At 38.1% G+C, this 25673-nt stretch overlaps 1 non-coding gene and 1 pseudogene across 1 annotated transcript; one reads left to right on the forward strand and one right to left on the reverse strand.

The window, feature by feature from the left end:
• The window catches only part of LOC134325914 (zinc finger protein 208-like), a 202452-nt pseudogene that overhangs the window by 80052 nt on the left and 96727 nt on the right, over positions 1-25673 (reverse strand).
• trnai-aau (transfer RNA isoleucine (anticodon AAU)) lies at positions 9815-9888 on the forward strand. The gene has a single exon. It is a non-coding gene; the product is annotated as a tRNA-Ile (tRNA).

Raw genomic sequence — 25673 nt, forward strand, 5'->3', positions numbered from 1 at the left:
TAACATTATAAATAATCAAATACATTTATAACATTATCAATAATAATATACATTTATAACATTATAAATAATAATATACATTTATAACATAAATAATAAATACATTTATAACATTATAAATAATCAAATACATTTATAACATTATAAATAATCAAATACATTTATAACATTATAAATAATCAAATACATTTATAACATTATAATTAATCAAATACATTTATAACATTATAAATAATCAAATACATTAATAACATTATAAATAATCAAATACATTTATAACATTATAAATAATCAAATACATTTATAACATTATAAATAATCAAATACATTTATAACATTATAATTAATCAAATACATTTATAACATTATAAATAATCAAATACATTTATAACATTATAAATAATAATATACATTTATAACATTATAAATAATAATATACATTTATAACATAAATAATAAATACATTTATAACATTATAAATAATCAAATACATTTATAACATTATAAATAATCAAATACATTTATAACATTATAAATAATCAAATACATTTATAACATTATAAATAATCAAATACATTTATAACATTATAAATAATCAAATACATTTATAACAAATACATTTATAACATTATAAATAATTAAATACATTTATAACAAATACATTTATAACATTATAAATAATCAAATACATTTATAACATTATAAATAATAAAATACATTTATAACATTATAAATAATCAAATACATTTATAACATTATAAATAATCAAATACATTTATAACATTATAAATAATCAAATACATTTATAACATTATAAATAATCAAATACATTTATAACATTATAAATAATCAAATACATTTATAACATTATAAATAATCAAATACATTTATAACATTATAAATAATCAAATACATTTATAACATTATAAATAATAAATACTGTTAGTAATTGTTAAACTGAGATCTGATGCTAAAGTCCTGTAACGTGATTCATCCTGCATTCATCATTTCCTGCTCACACTGATCTGCATGAGCACAATACAAGCTTTCACTGTATGATGCTTCATCCCAGGTTCCTCTGATTCTATTCAATCCAAATCTTATTTTACTCAAGATAAAAAATATCTTACTGAGTTCATCTTTATCTTCAGGTTCTTCCTTCTTCACAGGCTTCATCTGGAAACCTCCACACTGTTGGTCCTCTGGGGTGAGGTGTTCCTCAGAGGTGACGTGTTTCACAGGGATTAAAGATCCTTCACCTGAAGTTCATCAATATGTGAAGAAGAAACTCAACAACTGGAGGAAACTGAAGGTTGTGGGTTTAGTTACCACAAATAAATACTACTTAGATTTAATCCAGACTGGAAGTATCAGCACTTCTACACAGGACAGTACGGTACAGTACAGGTTCTAATCCCACTATCCACATTCTCTTATTATTTCTACTATACTAACCACACTGTACTGTACTAACATGGCAAACTGCTCCACATTTACTTACAGAAGTAACTTCCATCTTCTTCCTCCTCCTTTTTTATTAGTTTCTCTTGGAATCCTTCATTTTGTAGATCTATGGGGGTGACGTGTCCCTCTTCTGCTGACTGCATTATTAAAAGATCTGACAGGCAGACGGACAGATAGACAAATGTACTTTATTCCCTATTAAAGAGAAATCCAGGAATACTCTTTCAGACTGTTTTAACTGTTTATTTTTAATGCTGTGAGGCTGTAAACAGAGTGAAAATGTTGAAACTATTGTGGGACTGAGCAGCATCAGACAGAAAAGACTTCTAATAGAACTTTTTGGGTTGGTTTCACAGACAGGGATTAAGCCTAGTCCTAGACTACACAGCATTTTGAATGGAGATTCTCTATTTAAAGCTAAATGTAGTCCTGGACTATAAGCCTTAATCCCTGTCTGGGAAACAACCCTTTGAGTTTGGTGGAAGTGGTTTTGTGGCCCAAAGTGAAATGATTAAGTCTGATGTTCTTTACATCTAGTTTCTCATCCACTCCCAATAACAGTGCTGTACTAATACTTTTAACTTTTACTATAAACCTGTAAAACAACCTGTAAACAAAGCTACAAGAACTCGCTGTTTCTATAAAACATTAAAAACTGTAAACAAAGCTGAAAATGTGACGCGTTTATATCAAAATGTTACATTTAATAATGAATAAACTCTGAATCTGTTACAATCCACTGATTCATCGGTTCAATGAATCGGTTCATCAGTACTGAATCATGTGTGATGCTAACAGTTAGCGGAGCAGCTAATAGTTTGTGTGTTTAAATAAAACTGGAGTTAAAGCTCCTCAAATCCTCACAATGATGTTTTATTATGAACTCTAGTTTTATTATTAATTAGAATGTGGTTATAATTAAATATAAGGGTTATAATTAAATACATATTTTACTTACAGATGAGGCTCTACAGTACAAACACAGCAGCTTCTTGTTCTTCTTATGATGTTTAATGGCGGTTGGCAGAACAACTTAAGACGCACCAGCGTCACCAACTGGACTGGAGTTGAACAGCAGCTTAGCAGTAAAACATCTCCATTAGCCCTGTATCTCTCTATTGCTGAGCAGTTAATATGTGTGTCTACATCACTTCTTGTATCTATACGTGTCTAACATACGATTCTATTATATTAATATTCATAAACATAAACATACACATACACATACCCACACATACACCAACACACACACACATACACAATACACACACATGCTTCCACATTCACATGTTTTTGATGTATTTTTATGCTGTTGAGCTTTGAATGTTATTTTTGCTTCACTGTATGTATGATGCATCATTAAACTGTTATACATTATTTGATTCTATTTTGTATTAGATGAGATGGTTTGTCTCTGTATTGACCCGCGATTAATTTTTAAATGACAGCTAACGATAGTGATCCGACTCTTTTAAGTATTTTGTATAACATATAAAATGTTGACTTCATCAAAAAGAATCGACTCCTTCAGCTTCAAACGGCTCATTGCTGAGTACTATCAACTTAGTGAATCGACTCAAACTGAACTGCGTCTTTCTGTACATGAGGAAGAAATCTATGTAGAGATCTCAAATAACATGAACCTGAAGGTATGAACTTACATTGTAGAAAAGAAAAACAAGCCAGTAGCAGCAGTGTGCACATTAAACCATTTACAGAAGGGCAATTAAGTTTGGTAAATTGAAATAATGGCATGTTTCTGACTAGAATGAGAGGGGCAGTAAAAAGATCTCACACTTGTCAGAGACAACATTTGAAGCCAAGGTCAATAGTACCTGCTAGTTAGAGAAGGATCACTTGTTTGTTAGTTTATGTCCAAAATTGGGTGTGGCCCATACGGTATCAAACCCATGACCTTGGTGTTATTAGCACCACGCTCTAATCAACTGAGCTAACCGGCCAGTACATCTATTTTCTCTTTAGATCTTTGTACATAATTCTACACTAACCCCATTCAAGCAGCTGAAACGGACTTTCTTAATACACATCTAAGAGGTTTTGTGGGTTCTTATATGTGTGAACTATCTAAACTATATATTTCTTAAAGTTCATGACTGAGCTTAATGCCGCCAACCAGTGACTGGAGCAGATACGACTCAGGTCCTGCACGCAGTAAGTAGTTCTGATACACAGTACCAACCTGCACACCAGAGGAGCTCCAAACATCAAGTTTTCACTCATTAAATCATGTTTGTGAACTTTGTGGAATGAATGTAGGATTTGTACGTGTAGATTCTGGGTTTTAGGAAGTTGAGCTACTGTTAATATTTTTCCACAATTGAACTAAAAACCTGAATTGATGTTTTAATTGTTCATTAAGACTTCACTAAGAGTTATTACCATCAAGCAAATGTAAAGCATATTTCTATATGAAGAGCATCTGTTTGCAGATAATATACACTGAGGTTTAATTGTTTGATCAACAGGCAGGTTGTGCAATAAAAAGCACTCGTCCCTGGGTGGGCTCAAACCACCAACCTTTTGGTTAACAGCCAAACGCGGCAACTGATTGCACCACAGAAACACACACACTGCAGTTTCAACTGCCACTCTAAAACATTCGGATCCGGCCAAGTGGGCAAACCCAGCTCCTACACACTCTAGTTAATCACCAGTTGGTAGGGTGATGATCCTCCTGACGAGCCCTCTGACAGCCCTACTCATTTTGTACACAATGTCGTGCACAGACGATTTTCGAAAAATTATTCTACTGTAATTATTAATGTGTCAGATCTATCATTTTGTCATTTTTTTTCATTGTATTAGTCTAATCATGGTAATGTAGTATACTGTTGCTAAAGAGGTTAACAGTACTTACATTATTTCTGAGGTAAAAAAACAATAACTTTCTTAGTTCTCTTCTGTGATTTACTACTCTCTGTCGTCTCAGTGTGGAGTCGGGATACATGACTATAGATTAATCAGTAAGTGGCGCAAATAAAGACGATAAATACCCAAAATTTTGGCGAGTGGAGCTTGAAATGAGCATGCGGTCTGTAACTATGGTCACTTGAAGTTGGTTAGATGGCGGACATAGTAGGTACGGGTGTTGTGTGCATACTGCACACTTCTGTACTGAAAGTACATACTTCCTTCAATCTAGTACGTACTCAGTAAGTGTGCGATTTCGGACGCAGCCTAACTCTGTGTCTGTTGCTTATTCTGAATTGTGTTTGTTTGTAAACTGTGAATTAGTTCTTAATCTGGTCTGATGTTATTGAATTAAACCTACATCTCTCTGATGGTCTGATCCAAGCCCGGAGTGGCCAACTGGGAGATTCGGGAGGATTCCCGATGGGCCGGCTCATGTCAATCTCGAGTTTGGGCCGGTTGGGAAAAATAATTTTGACATTTATCTGTCACTTATCTAATCTTCTTCTTGCATTCATTCTCCATTCATCTGACAGCGCAGCCCCTACATCGCAGTAGATTAGATGGGTTCTACCATCTGAGGGAATACCCTCCTCCCAAATGTTTAAGTTGGTTTGGCCCACGAGGCGTCTTTTCTGGAGCACCGGTAAAAGTAAATATTTAGCAATAGCAACAGAATAGCGCAAACCATCAGTCGGTGGAGCCGAAAAGGCCAGGTTAAAAAAAAGAAAAGCAATGGAAGAAGATGCTGCCAAATGTGCAAAATTACCAGACGTTTTCCAGAGGACAGACCCCATGCAGCCGGTATTGCGCAACATAGCCAAGTCAACTTAGCGTAGTTTATTTTGTAGAACACAGTACACACCATTAATCACAAATATCCAGTTTCAAGCTGAAAATAATAAACATAATTTGAAGTGTACTATATAACATAGCCTAACTCATTAATGGAATGTTTTTGTTCCGACGCTACTGTACTGATAGTAAGTAAGTAAGTAAGTAAGTAAATTTTATTTATAAAGCACTCTTAAAACAACTTACGTTGACCAAAGTGCTGTACATCGAATAAGCATACATAACACAACATTATATTAAAAAAGTAAGAACCAAATAAAAAATACAGAGTAAGAGACAAAATAAAACAAATAAAAATAGACTAAACAATTAAAATTAACACAGCTCCTCACTGTTCAAATGCCAGTTTATAAAGGTATGTTTTTAGGAGTGATTTAAAAACAGCGGCCGAAGGTGCTTGTCGAATATTAGGAGGTAGAGTGTTCCATAGCCTCGGAGCATAAACTGCAAATGCACGATCACCTTTTAGCTTCAAACGAGCCCTAGGAACAGTCAACAAATTCTGAGTGGCTGATCTTAAAGATCGCTGTGCGGTTGCGGGAGAAAGCATACCACTGAGATAAGCCGGGGCTTGACCATTAAGCGCTTTAAAAACAAATAAAAGCACTTTAAACTGAATCCTGTGCTGAACAGGCAGCCAATGTAGTGAGGCAAGGACTGGTGTAATATGGTTTCTTTTCTTGGTATTAGTCAGTAACCTTGCTGCTGCATTCTGGACCACCTGTAAGCGCCGCAACAGAGGCTGATCAATCCCAATATACAGAGAATTACAGTAGTCAATTCTTGCAGAAATGAATGCATGAATAACTTTTTCCAGGTCAGAACAGCAGAGAAAAGGCTTAATCTTCGCAATATTTCTGAGCTGGAAGAAGCTATTCCTTACCACAGAGTTGATTTGTTTATCAAATCGTAGGTCAGAGTCAAAGATAACACCAAGATTTCTCACAGATGTTTTGACACATGTAGACAAGTGACCAAGGTTATTGGAGACACTATTGATGTGATGAGGACCCCCAAAAACGATAACCTCTGACTTGCTTTCATTCAGCTGAAGAAAATTGTCAGCCATCCACCTCTTTATGTCCTCAAGACAACTGCTAAGAGATGTTAACGAGCCATTGTCATTCGGTCTAATGGGAAGATAAAGCTGTATGTCATCAGCATACAGGTGAAAGCTGACATTGTGCTTCCTAATTATTTGACCCAATGGCAGCATATAAAGAGAAAAAAGGAGGGGCCCTAGTATGGACCCTTGTGGAACACCACAAGAGACATCAGCAGAAGAAGAGAAATAGCTGCTAATATTCACTGAAAAGGTTCTATTCTTAAAATAAGATATGAACCAATTCAGGGCCTCTCCCTGTAACCCCACCCACTTCTCCAGGCGACCAACAAGTATGTCATGGTCAACAGTATCAAAAGCAGAACTAAGGCACAATTTCCCTCATCAACAGTAAGTAGCAAGTCATTTGTCACCTTCAGAAGAGCAGATTCAGTGCTGTGCATAGACTTAAAGCCAGACTGAAAAATCTCAAAAATACCATCTCTACTCAAAAATGGTAAAAGCTGAGAATATACAACCTTTTCCAGCAATTTAGCCAAGAATGGTAATTTAGAAATTGGCCTATAGTTACTAACCACTGTAGCATCAAGATTATGCTTTTTGAGCAGAGGTGTAACTACAGCATGTTTAAAGCATGCTGGAACAGTACCAGTGGCTAGGGAAGTATTAATGATATCCAGGACAAAAGGTCCTAATATATCAAATGTCTCCCTAACTATCTGTGGGGGCATCACATCAAGTGGGGAGGTTGTTGGCTTTGTTTTCAGCACCAAATCTGTTAATTCGGAGATTGAAACAGCCTCAAACTTTTCAAACACACCTGGGCACGGCGGTGGAAGTGGAGAAACTATACCCAAGTAAGTAATGCCAGACCTAATTGTTTCAGTTTTTTCCACAAAAAAGTTTAAAAACTCTTCACATACTCTAGGAGAAGGAACATTTCCAACTTCAGGTGATGATTTAAGTAAAGAATTTATTGTACTGAACAGTACTTTAGGTCTGTTGTAATTTTTGGCAATTATGCTTGAAAAGTATGCCTCTCTAGCAGACTTAACAGCTAGCTGATAGTCTTCCAGTCAACCTTTAAAAATATCCAAACTTACTTGCAATCTGTCCTTTCTCCATTTCCGTTCCGCTCTTCTACAAGCCTGTCTAATTTCCTGAGTGGATGCATTTAACCAGGGCTGAACGTTTGGTTTTAAGCGTTTAAATTTCATAGAGGCAAGAGAATCCAGAACAGTTGAACAGTTATAATTAAAAGAAGTAACTAACTCATTCACATTAGCATGAGTCTGACCATAGTTGGGCAATTTTCACATGTCAGAAAAGGCTCTGGAAAAATCGTTAGATGTAGACGAAGTGATAATCCTTGACCAGTGCCCTAAAACAGGAGCAGGGAAATGCGCAGTTAAAGTTGAGCTAAAGACTACTGGCATATGATCAGAGAAACTAGCCTCCTCAACATCTAGTTTGTCAATATCAAAACCAGATGAAAACACCAAATCAAGTGTGTGACCTTGCATATGGGTGGGCTTATGAATATGCTGAATAAAACCAAAAGAGTCCAGTAGCTGATTAAAATCATTCACCTGATATTTATCAGGGTAGCAGACATGAATATTAAAATCACCAAGAAGCAGAATGCTGTCAGACATAGGTACAATCATAGCAAGGAATTCAGCAAACTCAGTGATAAAGTCGCTGTTTGGTTTTGGAGGTCTGTATACTACTGCACAGAGTAATGGAAGAACAGAGTGAGATTTAAAAACCAGTGCTTCAAAACTTTTAAAAGTCCCAATATTCAGCATTTGGCATCTCAGACGCTGTTTAAAAACCACCGCAACTCCTCCGCCTCTACCCGTATTCCGAGGTAAACTGAAGAAACCGCAGTCTACTGGGCAAAGTTCCAAGAAGGGGGCGGAGTCGCTAGCCGATTCACCACCTGTAGCCCATGTCTCAGTTAAAAACAACAGGTCCAAATCATGAGAAGTGAAAAAGTCATTTAAAATAAACGTCTTATTGTGGACAGAGCGCGCATTTATCAGTGCCATATGGACTGACACAGAATGAGACTGGGGCAACGGTGTGTGTTCCAGTGCTCTGAGATTGACAGTATTAACTCCTCTGTTTCTGACTCGGAGTCTCTGCCGTGGCTGGAGGTGTGTAGCGGGCTGATCAGGAACCACAGGTACCAGCCAGGTGTAACGCGGTTCGAGACTACACGGAGATACTGCTCGGGAGTTCTGGCCATTGGGAGTGTACGGCGCATGCCGAGAAAACCCCACTTTACCATCCGAGCAGTTCCTCAGTCTCACTGGGACAAGCTTTCTCCGGGAGCCCCTGTGAATATAACGAGGCCGGCGAAGGAGTCCAAGCTGTTTGATGACTAGAATACACGATGGAGTAGTGTAATTGTTGAACTTCATCAGCTGGTCAGCAGAATAGTTCAACATTGTGCCGATCGCAGGAAAACACACCCACCGTTCACCACGTAACTGTAAATTGTAATCCAGACCGTTTCAGGATGTGAAGAAAACGTACCAGCGTCCGCGTCTTTTAAAATGATCCAACACACACACCACAGTCTTTTAGTATCCAACAGGCGCTGAGATTATCCGATGAAAAAGAAATAAAGCAACAGGAGCGGTACCAATAACATGAGTGTGTACAAAGATAAAAATGAAAAAAAAAAAATACGATAAAAATACAATAAAATATGATAAAATACGATAACGGTAGCGGCAGCCAGATGCGCCAGCGTCCACCATCACCATGACAACTGATGATCCCAAGGAGGCCATGACTACTGAAGGGACAGGTAGAGGACAGTCTAACAGAGTTATTTAAACTAAGATAGTTATTTGTAATGTAAAATATAACATAGAGAATATACATGATATATGTTAAATTGTTCAGACATTCAGAAAGATGTCAGCACGATACGATAGCCTAAATTATTTTAACAAATGAAGACAAATAGCCTAAATCACTATCAATTTTACACCATCATATTATAGGCTAAAGTGTTAAAAACAAAAACAAAAAAAGAAAGAAAAAACTTCAAGCATGTTATGTTATTCAGCAAACTATTCCTGAACTTATACCAAATAAAAAGTCATTGTAAGAGGTAGCTGCTGTTTTATTTATTCAAATTTCTCCTCCATGGAAAAAGTGGGCTTGGTCATGAAACTCCCGGGCTGAAAAAGGGGCCCAACTCCGGCCCTGGTGAAAACTTGATGTTTGGAGCCCTTCTGGTGTGCAGACTGGTACTGTGTATCAGCACTACTTACTGTGTGCAGGACCTGAGTCGTATCTGCTCCAGTCACTGGTTGGTGGCATTAAGCTCAGTCAAGAACTTTAAGAAATATATAGTTTAGATAGTTCACACATATAAGAACCCACAAAACCTCTTAGATATGTATTATTAAAGTCCGCTTCAGCTGCTTGAATGGGGTTAGTGTAGAATTATGTACAAAGATCTAAAGAAAGTACAGATGAACTGGCCGGTTAGCTCAGTTGGTTAGAGCGTGGTGCTAATAACGCCAAGGTCGTGGGTTCGATCCCCGTACGGGCCACACCTGCTTTTGGACATAAACTATCAAACAAGTGATCCTTCTCTAACTAACAGGTCCTATTAACCTGGGCTTCAAACATTGTCTCTGACAAGTGTGAGATCTTTTTACTGCCCCTCTCATTCAAATCAGAAACATGCCATTATTTCAATTAGCCAAACTTAATGACCCTTCTGTAAATGGTTTAATGTGCTCACTGCTGCTACTGGCTTGTTTTTCTTTTCTACAATGTAAGTTCATACCTTCAGGTTCATGTTATTTGAGATCTCTACATAGATTTCTTCCTCATGTACAGAAAGACGCAGTTCAGTTTGAGATAGAGGTGGGCGGATCGATCCAAATATCGATAATATCAATACCAACGCTGGTATTGATATTGAGCAATACTCGTGTAAAAAGATCGATACTCAAGCTGACTGCTGCGCTCGCGGATTCATCAAAGTCTACTCTCTGTCTGTAAGAGTAGCGCTGCGCTGTGTCGTCTTTTGTTGTTGCACCGTCACGTGGCTCAGCGGTGCCAGCCAAACAGCCATGCAGGTAGGCTCAGCCTGGCCCGCCCACTCAGCGCTCTCCTCGAGTCCACACGTCACAGTACGGAGAGAGACATGATACTGTTCTTAAATAAAAACCTCTAATCCTTTGTTCTCAAAAGGGGGAGGACCCACAGTGTAGCTGTATTCTTTCTTTATTTATACTTTCTTTATTTAATTTTCACTTATTGTTTTTATTTTGTTTAAAGCCAGAAGTGCACTGAAGGGAAGAAATTCCTTATTCTTTGTATTATTTTCTTGTATTGTTTCGACTGTTGTGGTGTGTTAATTTTTCTGTATTGTGGTTTGTCAGCTCTCTAACCTCAGAAGATTGTTTTAATTAGCTTTAAGTTATATTTTTTTACACTCTTTATTTAAGAAAAAACTTAGAGAAGTGCACTGAAGGGAAGAAATTCCTTATTTTTTGTATTATTTTATTGTATTGTTCGACTTGAAAAACAGAATAAGTTTGAAACTGTTTACAGTATTTGTTGTGGTGTGTTAATTTTGTTGTATTGTGGTTTGTCAGCCCTCTACCTCAGGAGATTTTGTTTTAAGTTGTGTTGAGTGATATTTTTTTACACTCTGTTTATTTAAGAAAAAACTGAATTGCACTGAAAGGAAGAAAATTCCTTATTTTTTATTGTTTTTCCTAAGAACAATTCTATTTGAAAAAAGAAACACAGAAAGAAAGAACTAGAAAAGATGTCTAGTGAGGGGAGAATTTTTATTTTATTTTTGTATTGTGGTTTATCCTTTTCTACCTCAAAAAAGATTTATTTTCCTAATGTTAAGGCAAACCTTGTTTTGTTACTGTTCCATTGTTTCTAAACAAAAATGTTGATTGTGATAATAAAGTATTTTGTTGTCACGTACAATGTTTGGCGTAATTCTATCCTAGGTCTTTTGGATCCTTTCGATCTATGAAGCTTAAATATTAAAAAGTATCGGTATCGATATCGGCGATACTGGCCCTGCATTTACTTGGTATCGGATCGATACCAAAATTCCCGGTATCACCCACCTCTAGTTTGAGAAGCTCACAGCGGGAGAGCGAGTGAGTCTGCACGTTCAAATGAATCAAACGGCAAATAGGCAGCTGTAGCCTAGTGGTTAAGGTACTGGACTAGTTATCAGAAGGTTGCCGGTTCAAGCCTCACCTCTGCCAGGTAGCAACTGTTGGGCCCTTGAGCAAAGCCCTTAACCCTCAATTGCTTAGCCTGTATACTGTCACAGCTGTAAGTCGCTTTGGATAAAAGTGTCTGCTAAATGCTGAAAAAGTACAGTAAATGTAAATGATTCTTTAAGTCGAAGGACAGGAATAGATTCGAAAGAGTCGATTCACTAAGTTGATAGTACTCAGCAATCCAAGCAGTTGGAAGCTGAAGGAGTCGCTTCCCTACATAGTGCACTACGTAGATAGTATTTTAGATATGAATTTATGTTCCCTACATAGTGCACTAAATTGTATATCAGATAACGGATTTATGTTCCTTACATAGTGCACTACGTAGTGCACTAGATAGTGAATTAGACAATTGGTTTATTTTCCCTACACAGTTCACTAGATACTGTATTACATAATTAATTATGTTCCCTACATAGTGCACTAGATTGTATATTTGATCATAAATTTATGTTCCCTTCTTATTGCACTAGACAGGATATTAGACAATTGATTTATGTTCCCTACACAGTGCGCTAGATTGTATATCAGATAACGGTTTAATACGCAGTCGTAGTAAAAAAGTCTGTCTCCTTCATGTGTGTGTGTGCGTATGTGTGTGTGTGTCGTTCTTGGCCGCTCGTTGTAGATTCCAGGAGATTTTATCTGACTTGTGGGAATCAGGAAGCCGCTATGTATATGCTGGAGACTCCCGGAACTTTTTCTGTACTTTATTTTACAAAAAGCAAGAGTGTACAATGAGAGGGGGAATTATGTTTCTTATTATATAATTGTTTCTCAACAAAACCCCCAGACTTCATTAGTTTATTACATTAATAAAATTACTTTTTATTCACCTATAAACTGTAGTGGGTTTTCACTGCACATGATGAACTAATTAACACAAAATCATTTATTAGTCAAAGCAAATTGATGATACATTCACCTCATAAATCATGATACACTGCTCTTCCCTACATGAAAGTAAGTACAAAGTATCAGTATCGGATCGATATCGGCGATACTGGCCCTGTATTTACTTGGTATCGGATCGATATCAAATTTTGCAGTATTGCACACCACTAATCCAGATGTGCTAATGGAGATGTTTTACTGCTAAGCTGCTGTTCAACTCCAGTCCAGTTGGTGACGCTGGTGCGTCTTAAGTTGTTCTGCCAACCGCCATTAAACATCATAAGAAGAACAAGAAGCTGCTGTGTTTGTACTGTAGAGCCTCATCTGTAAGTAAAATATGTATTTAATTATAACCCTTATATTTCATTATAACCACATTCTAATTAATAATAAAACTAGAGTTCATAATAAAACATCACTGTGAGGATTTGAGGAGCTTTAACTCCAGTTTTATTTAAACACACAAACTATTAGCTGCTCCGCTAACTGTTAGCATCACACATGATTCAGTACTAATGAACCGATTCATTGAACCGATCCAGCAAAATGAATCAATTGAGCGGAACTGATTGAGTTTCTTCATGATTAAATCTCACAGTTTTATATAAACACGTCATATTTTTAAACCTTGTTTATAGCTGAACTTTGTTTATAGTTGAAATTTGTTTATAGTTGAACTTTGTTTATAGTTGAAATTTGTTTATAGGTGAACTTTGTTTACAGTTGAAATTTGTTTATAGGTGAACTTTGTTTATAGTTGAAATTTGTTTATAGTTGAACTTTGTTTATAGTTGAACTTTGTTTATAGTTGAACTTTGTTTATAGTTGAACTTTGTTTATAGTTGAATAGTCTGTCTGTCTGTCTATTAGATCTTTAATAATGCAGTCAGCAGAAGAGGGAGACGTCACCCCTGTGGATCTACAATATGAAGAATTCCAGAAGAAAATAATACAAAAGGAGGATGATGATGATGATGATGATTTTTTCTGTAAGTAAATATAGAGCATGATGCCACTTTTTCACCAGACAGTGTGGTACAGTACAGTATTATACAGTACAGTATGGTACAGTTTAGTGTAGTACAGTACAGTAGTACAGTACAGCTGCTACACTCCAGTCTGGATTTAAGTTTTAATCTAACTAGGATTTATTTATGATTAGGAACTAGGGATGTCCCGATCAAATTTTTTTGTTCTTGATCCCGATCCCGATCTTTAATTTTGATCCCGATCCGATACCGATTCTCAAACCGATACTTGTATTTTCTAGATATTGTCTAGATAAGAACTAGATAATACTGTTTACACAGTGCACACTTCAAGTACATTACAGTTATTCAAATTAATCCAATGTACATGTCTAACAACTGAATAGCTCTGCAGTGCTGTAGGAAAAAAATTGCCTGCATCCAAACTATTGCTTAATGTTCTTTTACAAAATAAAAGTAAACAAACCTAGTGCAGCATTGTAGTGAAAATGAAGTGAGATAATTACAGTTTCACTTTGAACTTTATATTCAAAGAACATAATTCTGTTTAATGCAGTGATGCACTAAAAATGAACAAAAATCTCCACTCACAAGTGGTGTAGCAGCTTAACTTGAATATAAAAAAAACAAATAAGTTACTTAACAGCATTACAGTAAAACCTGAATACCAAAATAAAATGGAAAGGCTCTTTTGTTATGAAGGAAAGCCAGTTCTTAAAGTGCTTGTATTGTGACAATGGTTTGATGGACCGGTCTACGCAAAGTGAGTGTGTTTTGACCCTTTGGGGCTTCCATAGTGCATGGGATAGCGTGCTCGGCTCTGGCTGTCCGCTATTTGGAACAGAATAAGTTAATAAAGTGTTTTGCTCCCGACAATTTGTGAATATACCGTGTATTTTATTTCTTTATTAAGCGAGTGCATCACTACGACGCTCGGTTACATAACTAAGCCAATCAGAGAGCTTGATACTGAGATGTCGTTCAGTCTTGTAACACGTAAACTCGTAAAAGCTGTATGTTATGGTCCTGAAGTTTTCATACTCGGATGAAAAGTTATTGTTTTGTAAACCGGAGTGATCCTCGACTCACACACCATATAAACAGTAAAATTCTACAGTAATGAACGCAGCTCTGCTCCTACCGCCTCGTGAAACGCTCGCATTACAGACATTACACCGCTGTTGGACTCGTTTCACTTTCCAATTTAAAGTATTTCCACACAGCGGACATGCTGACGTAAAACAAAAGATCGGGTTATGATTGGCATTACTAAAGCCGATTTCCAATCAGTTAAAAATGCCTTGATCGGCCCCGATCCCGATCTGTGAGATCGGATCGGGACATCCCTATTAGGAACCAAACCCACAACCTTCAGTTTCCTCCAGTTGTTGAGATTCTTCTTCTCATATTGATGAATTTCAGGTGAAGTCACTTTAATCCCTGCAGAACTTGTGGCTTCTGTGGAACTGCTCTTCTCAGAGGACCAACAGTGTGGAGGCTTCCAGATGAAGCCTGTGAAGAAAGAAGAACCTGAAGATAAAGATGAACTCAGTAAGACTTGAGCAAAATCATTTCTCCTCATTTGCTCGTGTCTGAATGTCTTGTAATATTTTTGTATTTTTAGTGCAGAAGTGAGCAGGTGAGTGAAATGAGGAGACAGAAGATAAAGAAGATTAAACAGATCATGCTGACTGTACCATGTTTACACTAGTATATAATTACAGAGTAATGTCGGGTGAATACAAGTGGCTGAATGATTGGGTAATGAATGAGAAGAAATAAAGTCGAGTATATAAGCTGATATATTCAATATATACGTGACTGTTTGTGCTGATGGTCCTGGAGAGATGAGTCTGCACCTTCCATCCAGATCTTAACTCTCCTCCTTTTTTTAGAAAGTGTTACAGGCCTGAAACGCAGGAATGGGTGTTTATTAATAAATGAAATGAAGTTGAGCAGATAAAAGATGAAACATCTCAGCTTCATCCTGTCTGACATCAAATGAAAGTCAAAGTCTGTGTTTATATTATTATTTACTTTTTCCATACTGTCCCAACTTTTTCTGATTTAGGGTTGTATTATTATTATTAAATCTGCTGAAACCCTGTTTGAACAAAGGTTTATAGGTCGTGTTTTTGACAGATAGTATAGAAGTACGTGTCTGTTAGTTCTAACTTAAGTGCTTAATAAAGAAGTTGGTCGTTACTACCAACAATAACAAACTTATTTTTTTTCTTTCACAAAACAAAGAAATTTCAGGTGAAGGATCTTTAATCCCTGTGGAACACGTCACCTCTGAGGAACACCTCACCCCAGAGGACCAACAGTGTGGAGGTTTCCAGATGAAGCCTGTGAAGAAGGAAGAACCTGAAGATAAAGATGAACTCAGTAAGATATTTTTTATCTTGAGTAAAATATGATTTGGATTGAATAGAATCAGAGGAACCTGGGATGAAGCATCATACAGTGAAAGCTTGTATTGTGCTCATGCAGATCAGTGTGAGCAGGAAATGATGAATGCAGGATGAATCACATTACAGGACTTTAGCATCAGATCTCAGTTTAACAATTTATTTAACAGTATTTATTATTTATAATGTTATAAATGTATTTGATTATTTATAATGTTATAAATGTATTTGATTCTTTATAATGTTATAAATGTATTTGATTCTTTATAATGTTATAAATGTATTTGATTATTTATAATGTTATAAATGTATTTGATTCTTTATAATGTTATAAATGTATTTGATTCTTTATAATGTTATAAATGTATTTGATTATTTATAATGTTATAAATGTATTTGATTCTTTATAATGTTATAAATGTATTTGATTCTTTATAATGTTATAAATGTATTTGATTCTTTATAATGTTATAAATGTATTTGATTCTTTATAATGTTATAAATGTATTTGATTTTTTATAATGTTATAAATGTATTTGATTATTTATAATGTTATAAATGTATTTGATTATTTATAATGTTATAAATGTATTTGATTATTTATAATGTTATAAATGTATTTGATTATTTATAATGTTATAAATGTATTTGATTATTTATAATGTTATAAATGTATTTGATTATTTTCTGCTTCAGAACTGAACAAGGATTTCTGCTGCTCCTCGTGTCCACGTTCCTCTACAACCCAAAATCAGCTCCACAATCACATCAAGAGCTGCAACCATGATAAATATGAGACTCTGGTGAAGATTAAGACTGAACATGAGGATCTGACGCCCACCAGAAGCTCCAGTAATCAGCAAACGTCCTCTGGTACTGTCAGCATTAACACCTCTCTCAGTCCCACACAGGAAGAAGGAAACGTTTGCTCACAGTGTGGGAAGAGCTTCAGGTACCAGTGTCATCTCAAAATACACCAGCGCATTCACACTGGAGAGAAACCGTATCAGTGCTCACAGTGTGGAAAGAGTTTTAATACAAAGAGTGAGCTTAAAATACACCAGCGCATTCACAGTGGAGAGAAACTATATCAGTGCTCACAGTGTGGAAAGAGTTTTAATGGACAGAGTGATCTGAAAAGACACCAGCGCATTCACACTGGAGTGACACTGTATCAGTGCTCACAGTGTGGAAAGAGTTTTAATACAAAGAGTGAGCTTAAAATACACCAGCGCATTCACACTGGAGTGAAACTGTATCAGTGCTCACAGTGTGGAAAGAGTTTTAATGGACAGAGTGATCTGAAAAAACACCAGCGCATTCACACTGGAGAGAAACCGTATCAGTGCTCACAGTGTAGAAAGAGTTTTAATCAACAGAGTAATCTTCAAAAACACCAGCGCATTCACACTGGAGTGAAACCGTATCAGTGCTCACAGTGTGGAAAGAGTTTTAATGGACAGAGTGATCTGAAAAAACACCAGCGCATTCACACTGGAGAGAAACCGTATCAATGCTCACAGTGTGGAAAGAGTTTTAATATACAGAGTAATCTCAAAAAACACCAGCGCATTCACACTGGAGAGAAACCGTATCAGTGCTCACAGTGTGGGAAGAGTTTTAATCAACAGAATGCTTTCAAAAGACACCAGCACATTCACACTGGAGAGAAACCATATCAGTGCTCACAGTGTGGGAAGAGTTTTAATATAATGAGTGAGCTTAAAATACACCAGCGCATTCACAGTGGAGAAAAACCGTATCAGTGCTCACTGTGTGGGAAGAGTTTTAATATAATGAGTGAGCTTAAGATACACCAGCACATTCACAGTGGGGAGAAACCGTATCAGTGTTTACAGTGTGGAAAGAGTTTTTATACACAGAGCAAACTTATCATTCACCAGCGCATTCACACTGGAGAGAAACCGTATCAGTGCTCACAGTGTGTGAAGAGTTTTAATCAACAGAGTCATCTGAAATCACACCAGCGCATTCACACTGGAGAGAAACCATATCAGTGCTCACAGTGTGGGAAGAGTTTTATTACACAGAGTAATCTCAAAACCCACCAGCGCATTCACACTGGAGAGAAACCGTATCAGTGCTCTCAGTGTGGAAAGAGTTTTAATCAACAGAGTGCTCTCAAAACACACAAGTGCATTCACACTGGAGAGAAACAGTATCAGTGCTCACAGTGTGGAAAGAGTTTTAATATACAGAGTAGTCTCAAAAAACACCAGCGCATTCACACTGGAGAGAAATCGTATCAGTGCTCACAGTGTGGACAGAGTTTTAATCAACAGAGTGCTCTCAAAACACACCAGCGCATTCACACTGTAGAGAAACAGTATCAGTGCTTACAGTGTGGAAAGAGTTTTAATATACAGAGTAGTCTCAAAAAACACCAGCGCATTCACATTTTACAGAAATGATGCTCACAGTGTTGGAGCTGCTTTGCTCATTTATCAGCACTTAGACACAAGTGTGACTCATCAGATTGTACCCAGGGTGTCTGCGGATCCTTAAAGAGTCTTAAAAAGTCTTAAATTCGTTTATCTTAAAAAAAGGCCTTAATTTGAGAGAACTCTGTTGATTAAAACTCTTCCCACACTGTGAGCACTGATACGGTTTATCTCCAGTGTGAATGCGCTGGTGTTTTTTGAGATGACTCTGTTGAATAAAACTTTTTCCACATTGTGAGCACTGATACGGTTTCTCTCCAATGTGAATGCGCTGGTGTATTTTGAGATTACTCTGTGTATTAAAACTCTTCCCACACTGTGAGCACTGATATGGTTTCTCTCCACTATGAATGCGCAAGTGTATTTTAAGCTCACTCTTTGCATTAAAACTCTTCCCACACTGTGAGCACTGAAACGGTTTCTCTCCAGTGTGAATGCGCTGGTGTCTTTTGAGAGAACTCTGTTGATTAAAACTCTTCCCACACTGTGAGCACTGATACGGTTTATCTCCAGTGTGAATGCGCTGGTGTGTTTTCAGATCACTCTGTCTATTAAAACTCTTTCCACACTGTGAGCACTGATACGGTTTCTCTCCAGTGTGAATGTGCTGGTGTGTTTTGAGATTAATCTGTTGAATAAAACTTTTTCCACAGTGTGAACACTGATATGGTTTCTCTCCAGTGTGAATGCGCTGGTGTATTTTGAGACTAGACTGTGTATAAAAACTCCTCCCACACTGTGAGCACTGATATGGTTTCTCTCCAGTGTGAATGCGCTGGTGTATTTTGAGATCACTCTTTGTATTGAAACTCTTCTCACACTGTAAGCACTGATACGGCTTTACTCCAGTGTGAATGTGCTGGTGCCTTCTGAGAACACTCTGATGACTAAAACTCTTCCCACACTGTGAGCACTGATACGGTTTCTCCCCTGTGTGAATGCGCTGGTGTATTTTGAGATCACACTGGAACTTGAAGCTCTTCCCACACTGTGAGCAGACGTTTCCTTCTTCCTGTGTGGGACTGAGAGAGGTGTTAATGCTGACAGTACCAGAGGACGTTTGCTGATTACTGGAGCTTCTGGTGGGCGTCAGATCCTCATGTTCAGTCTTAATCTTCACCAGAGTCTCATATTTATCATGGTTGCAGCTCTTGATGTGATTGTGGAGCTGATTTTGGGTTGTAGAGGAACGTGGACACGAGGAGCAGCAGAAATCCTTGTTCAGTTCTGAAGCAGAAAATAATCAAATACATTTATAACATTATAAATAATCACATACATTTATAACATTATAAATAATCAAATACATTTATAACATTATAAATAATCAAATACATGTATAACATTATAAATAATAAATACATTTATAACATTATAAGTAATAATATACATTTATAACATTATAAATAATCAAATACATTTATAACATTATAAATAATCAAATAAATGTATAACATTATAAATAATCAAATACATTTATAACATTATAAATAATCAAATACATTTATAACATTATAAATAATCAAATACATTTATAACATTATAAATAATCAAATACATTTATAACATTATAAATAATCACATACATTTATAACATTATAAATAATCAAATACATGTATAACATTATAAATAATCAAATACATGTATAACATTATAAATAATAAATACATTTATAACATTATAAATAATAATATACATTTATAACATGATAAATAATCAAATACATTTATAAAATAAATCTGCTTCAGAACTGAACAAGGATTTCTGCTGCTCCTCGTGTCCATGTTCCTCTACAACCCAAAATCAGCTCCACAATCACATCAAGAGCTGCAACCATGATAAATATGAGACTCTGGTGAAGATTAAGACTGAACATGAGGATCTGACGCCCACCAGAAGCTCCAGTAATCAGCAAACGTCCTCTGGTACTGTCAGCATTAACGCCTCTCTCAGTCCCACAAAGGAAGAAGGAAACGTCTGCTCACAGTGCGGGAAGAGCTTCAGGTTCCCGAGTGCTCTCAAAAGACACCAGTTCATTCACACTGGTGAGAAACCATATCAGTGCTCACAGTGTGGGAAGAGTTATAATCAACAGAGTGTGCTCAAAATGCACCAGCGCATTCACACTGGAGAGAAACCGTATTCCTGCTCACAGTGTGGAAATAGTTTTATTACACAGAGTGTGCTCAAAATACACCAGCGCTTTCACACTGGAGAGAAACCATATCAGTGCTCACAGTGTGGAAAGAGTTTTAATACACAGAGTCATCTCAAAATGCGCCAGCGCATTCACACTGGAGAGAAACCGTATCAGTGCTCACAGTGTGGAAAGAGTTTTAATACACAGAGTCATCTCAAAATACACCAGCGCATTCACACTGGAGAGAAACCGTATCAGTGCTCACAGTGTGGAAAGAGTTTTAATACACAGAGTCATCTCAAAATACACCAGCGCATTCACACTGGAGAAAAACCATATCAGTGCTCACAGTGTGGGAAGAGTTTTAATCATCAAAGCGTTCTGAAAAGACACCAGCGCATTCACACTAGAGAGAAACCGTATCAGTGCTCACAGTTTGGAAAGAGTTTTAATAAGAAGAGTGAGCTTAAAATACACCCGCGCTTTTACACTGGAGAGACCATATCAGTGCTCAGTGTGGAAAGAGTTTTAATATACAGAGTAATAAACCGTATCAGTGCTCACAGTGTGGAATGAGTTTTAACAGACAGGAGTATCTCAAAGAACACCAGCGCATTCACACTAGAGAGAAACCGTATCAGTGCTCACAATGTGGAAAGAGTTTTAATACAAAGAGTGAGCTTAAAATACACCAGCGCATTCACACGTGAAGAGAAACCATATCAGTGCTCTTAGTGTGGAAAGAGTTTTAATACACAGAGTGATCTCAAAACACACAAGCGCATTCACACTGGAGAGAAACCATATCAGTGCTCACAGTGTGGAAAGAGTTTTAATAGACAGAGTAATCTCAAAAAACACCAGCGCATTCACATTTTACAGAAATGATGCACACAGTTTTGGAGCCGCTTTGGTCATTTATCAGCACTTAGACACAAGTGTGACTCATCAGATTGTACCAAACAAGCTAAAAATAAAAATATCAAATATAGTGAAGTGAGTGTTGGGGAGAAATGGTTAGCAATGAATGAATTATACTGTGTAATTAATAGGTAATTAATTACACAGTAAACAGTAATAAGTAAATAGTAATAATAAAAGTATAAATCTTTAGGTTAAACTATTTGTGATGTTCTGTTATTTACATTGGGCAAGGGAGACCCCTAGTGGTCAGGATTTATCGCAGTAGAGTTCATTTGTACCTTTACTGTTCCCGTGGGTAGTTTTATACTGTATGAGGAGACTGATCGGTTGCAGTTTTCTTGCTCTACATTATATGGCCAGGAAAACATTTGCCTGTGAGTGTTTTTATGTTCAGTTGCTGTATAACTTTATACTTAGACTATCTCTGATGTAAACCTTGGTTAATGGATGAAAATAAGTTCTAAATCTCTTGAGTAATTTGTAAATGCTAACCGCTAGCATCTATATGGTTTTTTCCATAGAAGTTAGCTTTAAGCTAACGATTCGGGTTCTATTCATTTTAATGTACAGTGTCATGTAAATGCACTCAGGAAACAAATGTAACTAAGACGTATTTTGTATGTCTGCTTTACAGTTTCACAGTGAGTCTTAAGTAAAGCTTTGAGAAGAATTTCGGCGTCCAGCTTTTCTTGGGAAACCTGTTGTCTGTCTGTCGAGCTTGTAGCCACACACACACGCGAGCAGGGGCAGAATAGTAAAAAGACAAATGTTTTCCAACGGCCATCGATCCTCCAACCTGTGAGTAGAAAACGAACTCAAGCAATCATCATGACACCGAACAAAAAAGATATGGATTTTGTGGAATTGCAAACGCGATCACAAATATCCAGCTGCTCACGAACCAGCAAACTTTCTGTAGCTAGCTCTCTCGCCTTGAAAGCACGTGCTAAAGCCAAAGCTACTCGTGCAGAGCTGGCGTTCGCTAAACATGAAGCAGAGATGTTAAAGCAGCAAGCTATAATTCAAGCTAACTTGCATGAATTGAGAATGGAAAAAGCGGCTGCAGCTGCGCAAGCAGAAGCTGAAATACTAGAGGCAGCTGCCGAAGAATATGAACAAATGAGCCCACCTCAGTAGAGAAAAAACAGCATGCTGCCTCAGACCCCAGCTGAACTACATGGTGAAAATGCTGCAGTGCAGATGCCTGTTCAACAGCCGGGTCGCCAGTTCTATCAGAGTGTAACAGCCAACACATTAAACTCATTCACAGCCTCACCTCCTGATGTAAAACCACCTATGACCTCACATTCACCAGTGCGCCAGCCTACCATGGACAATGGTGTTCAGAGCTGCAGGAATCAGGGTGGTATCAGTGAAATCAGTGATCATGAGTTTACTGAATTAGCCCCACATCACTCGTCACAAGGACAAGCCACCTGGACTTCACAACTTCACACTTGATCCAGGTGCACAAGGTTCGAGAACAGTGTAACGGCCCTCTCAGCGCACCGTTCGCCCAGCGGCTCGACCTTGGATGGGTAATTATCGGAGACGTGTGCCTGGGACGAACTCACCGGACAACCGGGGTCAGCGTCTTCAGAACCAGTGCGCTGGTGTGTGGGCGACACTCCATTCTCAGCCCATGCACCAGCGGCTTAGTCGTAAAAGAAAAGATTGGAGGCCTTGAACCTCCTCACAGCTTCCCAAGTGTCTCTGCATTCAGTCACAATAACGAGGTAGACAGCCTGAGCAGAAATGTGTTTCAAAAAACACAGCATGATGACAGGCTTGGCATGTCTATTGAGGATGAGCTTTTCCTTGACCTCATGGAAAGAGAGGTTTACTTGGATGAAGCAAGCTGTTGGGTAGCACCTCTGCCCTTCAGGCCAAACAGGCCCCGTCTACCCAACAACATACAACACGTCATCAATTGTCTTACGTCCCTGTGCCGTATGCTGGTAAAGAAACAAGGCATGAAGGAACATTTCTTCAAATTTATGCAAGCTATGTTTGACGCAGACCAAGCAGAGCCTTCTCCAGTGCTGACACCACAATAAGAACGCTGGTACTTACGCTGGTACTTCAGTGTCTATCACCCACAGAAAAAAGACCAGATCTGTGTGGTGTTTGACTCTAGCGCCAAACACGAGGGCCTTTCCCTCAACGATGTTCTTCTACGAGGGCCTGACATGAACAATACCTTACTGGGTGTCCTCATGCGTTTCCGCAAAGAGCCCTTAGCCATGACAGCTGATATTCAACAGATGTATTATTGCTTCATTGTCCAGGAAGAACATCGCGATTTTCTGAGATTTTTGTGGTTTGAAGATAACAACCCAAGCAAGCGTATCACTGAGTATCACATGAAAGTGCATGTGTTTGGAAATTCTCCCTCCCCTGCAGTAGCCATATATGGCCTGAGAAAAGCAGGCCTGCATGTTGAGAAAGAACATGGTGCTGAAGCTAAAGAATTCATCATAAGGAACTTCTATGTTGATGATGGGCTTTCCTCTTTTCCCACTGAAGGTGAAGCCATCTCGGTCCTGAAAAGAACAAAGGAAATGTTAGCAGAGTCAAGCATCAAGTTACACAAAATAGCATCCAACAGCCAGGCCGTGATGGATGCCTTTCCCCCTGAAGAGAGGGCCGAAAACCTAGTGGATTTGGAGTTAACCGTAGACCCCTTGCCACTACAACGGAGTCTAGGTCTTATCTGGAACCTACAGTCTGACACTTTCACCTTCCATGTTTCCAGAGAACGGAAGCCATTCACTAGAAGGGGAATCTTGTGTCACCTGTAACTATCCAAGGAAAGGCTTTGGTCAGAGAGCTGTCTACCGAACAAGCTGAATGGGATGATCCTCTACCAGCGCCGAAGGAAGAACAGTGGAGACTGTGGACTGACTCACTCTGTGATCTTGAACAGCTTCAGATAAACAGAGCCTATGTGCCCATTTCTCTGCACTCCGCAAGACACAGAGAACTCTGTGTCTTCTCTGATGCATCCACTATGGCCATATCAGCAGTGGCCTACCTCAAAGCAACGGACATGGAGGGAAACAGTTACAATTGATTCCTCATGGGCAAGTCAAAGCTGGCCCCACACCGTCCTCACACCATTCCACGATTGGAACTTTGTGCTGCTGTCTTGGCCACTGAAATGGCAGACTTGATCACTGACGAACTGGACATAGACATCCACAAGACCACACTCTACACTGACAGTCGGATTGTTTTGGGCTACATTCACAACACAAGTAGAAGATTTTATGTATACATAGCCAACAGAGTTGCCCGCATCAGGAGGTCCACAAGCCCTGAACAGTGGCACTTTGTCAGCACAGAACACAACCCTGCAGACTATGGGACCCGCTCAGTGCCAGCAGCTGTGTTGAAAGACACCAACTGGTTTAAAGGCCCAGCTTTCTTGTCCAGAGACTGCTCACAACTACAGACTTTTGAGCTCATAGACCCTGACGCAGACAAAGATATACACCCACAGCAGGTTACAGCTTTCACAACCAATGCCTCTGAAAGTGAGTTGGGGTCACACCGATTTGAACACTTCTCCAGTTGGAGGACACTCAGTAGGGCTATAGCCAAGCTCATACTCAAGGTCAGAAGCTGTCTGAAAAGTTCGAACAGCAAAACAGATGCACTGACACAAGCAAAACTGGTAATAATAAGAAATGCCCAACATGATGTGTTTGCAGAAGAGTTTAAATGTCTTTCCAGGGGTGATGCCATCCCTAAGTCCAGTCTTCTGAGGAAGCTGAACCCCATTGTGGATGCAGATGGCCTGATGAGAGTTGGAGGGCGCATCCCATTGGCTGACATACCCTGGGAAGAGAAACACCCGATAATTGTTCCCAAGAAGCACCACACAGCTACATTATTGGTAAGGCATTACCATGAACAGGTCGCACATCAGGGCAGGAGTCTGACAGAAGGTGCTGTTCGTTCTGCTGGTCTGTGGCTGATTGGAGGCAAAAGGCTAGTGTCAAACATCATACATAAATGTGTGACCTGTAATAAGTTAAGAGGAAGAATGGAAGAACAAAAAATTTCAAACTTACCTGCTGAACGACTCAACCCAGGCCCTCCGTAGGTGTCTACGTATTTGGCCCATGGATCATCAGTGCAAGACGAACTCGAGGTGGCATTGCAGAGGATAAATGCTGGGCAGTCATCTTCACATGCCTAGTTTCCAGAGCTGTGCACATTGAAGTGCTTGAATCTCTGTCTTCCTCA

This window comes from Trichomycterus rosablanca, chromosome 14, assembly GCF_030014385.1.
Source record: "Trichomycterus rosablanca isolate fTriRos1 chromosome 14, fTriRos1.hap1, whole genome shotgun sequence".
Classification (NCBI taxonomy): Eukaryota; Metazoa; Chordata; class Actinopteri; order Siluriformes; family Trichomycteridae; genus Trichomycterus; species Trichomycterus rosablanca.